Raw genomic sequence first — 4,431 nt, forward strand, 5'->3', positions numbered from 1 at the left:
ACATTGCAGTTATACACATGATGATTATGTTCATTGCCTTTAAGATCTTGATGCTATATGTATCATGCTAATTTGGATTGGCCTATGCAGATGGCTAGGGCTATAGAATTCAGGTATGAGTCAACCTATTTGTGATATTGTGTTGTACTAATCTAGACTGACTGTGCATATGTGATTGTTATGCATGAATGACAATTTCTTATGAGTTTATGATGTGAACATTTTAGCTAGTTATTGTTATGGACATCATGACCTTATTTATGTTTGAGTTGATATGTTGTGAATTTATATCATGCTAATCTAGATTGATTGTGCAGACAAGATAACCTCCCCTGAGATATATTAAGGTATGCGTTTTCTTATGTGGTCTACTTGGTGCTTGAATGCTTGATTATGTTGTCTATCTGTTGTTTGAATGTTTGACTAGTTGCATGATATGAGTTTGTATCTATAAGATTTCATGAAGGAATGATCTTGTTTTGAGATGGTTGCACTAACACATATGTGCTGAGAACAATTGATATGTACTTAAGTGTAAGTGGGTGCTAGTTGTAGTATTATGACTGATGACTGATGATTGTGATTTGATTATGATATGTTTGTTAGTATTGGTAAATGCTGATTTCAAATTAATAGATATGTTGTCTTGATATTTGGAACATGTGGCTGACATGTGTGCTCAGTTATAAAGCAATGTGATTGGCACAACAAGGTAAGATAACTTGTATATTGTTATATTCGTTTATACACTGACATTTTTGTGTTTATGGTAGTATGATATAGGGAATAACATGGCAAAGAGATTGCCTTGAAATCTTAAAGAAGGCTCAGGTTGAGCTTTCCTTTGGAAGCACTGGGAACCATGGGGATTGAGTCCTAATGTTTATTTCTAGAGTTGTGCCTTTCAATGTTGTGTGATTTGTTTGTGCTTGATTTGCAGTTTTGTTTATGTCTAGTGCATGATCATGCCACTTTGTTTGTGGTGTCGTATTGTTATTGGTTTTCCAGGGTTTTCTTCTTGTTGTTTGATTTTATTCTTTCCTTTTATGTTTTGATAGTCTTGGGAATTGGTTTGAGAAAGAGGAAAGTTAATGGAGCTGAGGGAGAGCTGAATGGAACCTAGCATATAATGTAAGACCCGAATGAAGCTTAGTGCATGAGTAAGGGAAGTTAAATGCAAGAGTATGACAGTCAGTTGGATTGGTTGGGTCCATTGAGGTGAATGAATGGTGGCAGGAGAGTCATGAGAAAGGTAACATGAAAGGTAGAGTAAATGGATTTGAGGTGTTAGATGCCTTGACTATGTTGGGAACTGTTGTTCTTAATGTTGTGCACATTGTGCATGGATAAAGGGAGTTCTATTAACCTTGACCTTATGATATATGGTAATTATGTTGTGATCATGATTGTGCTGATGTCTATATATGTATACATGTATGTATGTATGTATGTTGTGTCTGACAAGGTTGTCATGGATCATGATTGTTTTATGCTAATGTTTATATGTATGTATGTTATGTGTATGTATTTATTTCACTGTCTGATAGAGTTGTTAAGGGTCATTCTTGTGGAGGAATGATTTCTTATGCAGGTGAATGACATGAAGAGGTTCCTAGTCTTATGAGGAATCAAGTGTGAAGAGTAGCCCTGACAAATCTATGAGGTCAGTATCATGTGGATATGAATTGATATTATGTGATTATACTATTTCTATGTTATGATAGGTAATGATGAGGGATACATAAGTGAGATGAAAGCAGTGTGATTTGTGGCATGTTGGGGCAAGCATGGATGGTGGAAAACCACTAGAAGCAAGGTTTCCTGGTAAGGATAGTGTGGTCTTATGATGTGAAGTATTGGTGTTCTGTACATGTAGCATATGTAGTATTGTGTACATATGATGTTGTGTGCCTGTTGTATATATGGTTTTGTGTGTATTTTGCATATGTAGTGTCGGGTATAGATGGTGCTACGTACATGTTGGATATGTGGTGATGTGTACATATTGTACTGTGCGCATGTTGGATATGCAATGTTGTGTGCATATGGTGCTATGCGCATGTTGGATATGCGGTGCTGTGTACATATGGTGTTATGTACATGTTGTATATGAAATACTATGTACATATGGTGTTGTGTGCATGTTGTACATGTGGTGTTATGTACATATGGTGTTGTGTGCATGATTGTATAAGTGGTGTTGAGTGCATGTGGTGTTGTGTACATGTTGTACATGTGGTGTTAGTGCAGGAGGTGTTGTGTACATGTGGTGCATGTGGTGCTGGTGATGAGCCCCAAAAATGGATAATTATATGGGCTCATTCAACCTCCTAATTCGACTTAATCCACCATTCTCATTACTTTATTGCATGTTTTTTATTATGTTTATGCTAATAGAGTGAATTGGGTTAGTCATTATGCCAACAAGTCTAATGGGTGTTTTGTGCAGAATTTTTAGTCAATTTTGAGACAAAATCAAAGGTTTTAATGAGCACTTGGCAGCCAAATTCGTGGAAGAACAAGGGAGAGGATTTGTAGGAAGGTGTCCCCTTCATTATGGGCCCTTACCTCGAATTCTCCACCATCAGCTCAGAGTTCAAAGGCCACCAAATCGATTATCACAAGGGCAGCCGAGCAAGTGCTAGTAAAAGTGCTGTTAACTACAAGTTTTGGCAGCCAAGTTCCTAAAGTTTAGGAGGGTTGTTGGGGTCCTCAATTTGTATAAATAAGAGGGCTTAGGGCCTCATTTCAGTTAGTCACTTTGTAGGCAGAAGTTAGCTAGTTTTTAGTTCGATTTTAGTTATTTTTTAGGCAGTAGGTTAGCTCTGCATTTCAGCACATTTTCAAGTTTTCCTTGTGGACAGTTTTTGGAATGTAACTATTCTTTTGATCAATAAAGATGAATCCAGCTTTGCACCAGCTCTAAATCTTTCTTAGGAGGCTGTAGCTCTTGGGGTTGGGCCCATCTCAAGTGCCTAGTACCTCCTTTTTTTACCTTTATGTGTTTTTGTTGCATTCTTAGAATAAAATCTGCTATTTAGATTTAAATCTTGTTTTGTTGTTTAGGTTTCTTTTGATGATTAAAAAGGCTTTTCATGTTCAGATTTAGTTGATAAGTTAATAACAGGGAAGAGCTTCAGAAAAAGGCCATCAAGCACCTCTGATTTCACCTCTCCTTCAGTGGGATCAGGAGCTGGGATCAAGGTGACCTTGCTGCCACCAAAAACACTATCTTTGCTCCACCATGCAATCATTAGTGTTAGAATCTCATTTGCAGAACTTGATATCAGTTTTGGTTGCATGTTTAGATTTATGATTGCTTAGTTGCATAGTTATTTCACCTGATCTCATTGCAAATAGATTTCTGTTCCATTTCTTTGCTGTTATCTAGGTCAGAATAGGCTAACGTAACTAGGTCTTTGATTTTCCAGGTTCTTGTTTGTTCCGTTTAAGAAATAACTTGCAGAGCTTCTGTAACACTTCTCTACCTGCCGTACTCCATCAATCCCACCTGCTCCATCCTCTACTTGGAATCCTTGCCTTGCATTTGTCACATTCGTTCACTTTGCCCTAATTCCCCTATTTTTGTGCAACATTGCTCCACTCCTCCTTGAACAAATCCAACCATCCTCGCCACTCCTCAACTCCATCTACCAAGTCCTGGACCTCTTCACACCCCTATCTCACCTCCATACCCACTCCTTCATCTTTATTCCTCCATCCATCCTCCAAAATCCCATTTCTGAACATCCTGTAGAAAATTACAGACATCCTGTAGAAATTCCAGAACATCCTGTAGAACCCCTGCAGACTTCCTGTAGAAGCTCAAGAAAGCGGTTTCTTGATAGCCAAACTCTGTGAAACTCTCTAGAAGGGTGTTAGGGACCCCTTAGGCTCTCTTTGAACCTTCCCGACCTCCTCCAAGCATTTCCTCTCACCAATCCACCTCTACACAGTCAAAAACCAGTTAAAAGCACATGCATGATAATTCTGACAACTTATTCAAAAATACAAAAAGATGTTTTTTTTTCAGATGTTACTGTAGAAGTAGCTTAGACACATGCATCTTACCTTCCTAGAAGTCAATGGCATCTCTTTCAGTAGCTTGCATCCTCTTTCTTGCATCAGTAGGGGTAGCTGGTAAAATTAGGGTTTGCTAGGGTTTACGTTTCCTTTTAGCTTTCCAGTTTCTTTCTGCAAGTAGATTAGCCTTCTTTGAGTTAGCTTTCATCCATTAGTTAAAAAGCTTCTTCTCAGAGCTCATAGAAGTTGGCTTAAGCTCCTAGCGGACTTGTGCCAGCTGACCAAGTGACAGTTGTAGCAAGAGCCAGTACTTGTGCATACAGCACCGTCGCTTCCAAGTTTGTTACGAACTACTGGGTTGATAAAATTAAAGAAGGAGTTCCAGGAGTTGCAGCATTATTGCTGCAA

Source organism: Pinus tabuliformis, chromosome 8 (genome assembly GCF_031772625.1).
Source record: "Pinus tabuliformis cultivar Carrire ecotype Pingquan chromosome 8, CPIR1, whole genome shotgun sequence".
Lineage (NCBI taxonomy): Eukaryota > Viridiplantae > Streptophyta > Pinopsida > Pinales > Pinaceae > Pinus > Pinus tabuliformis.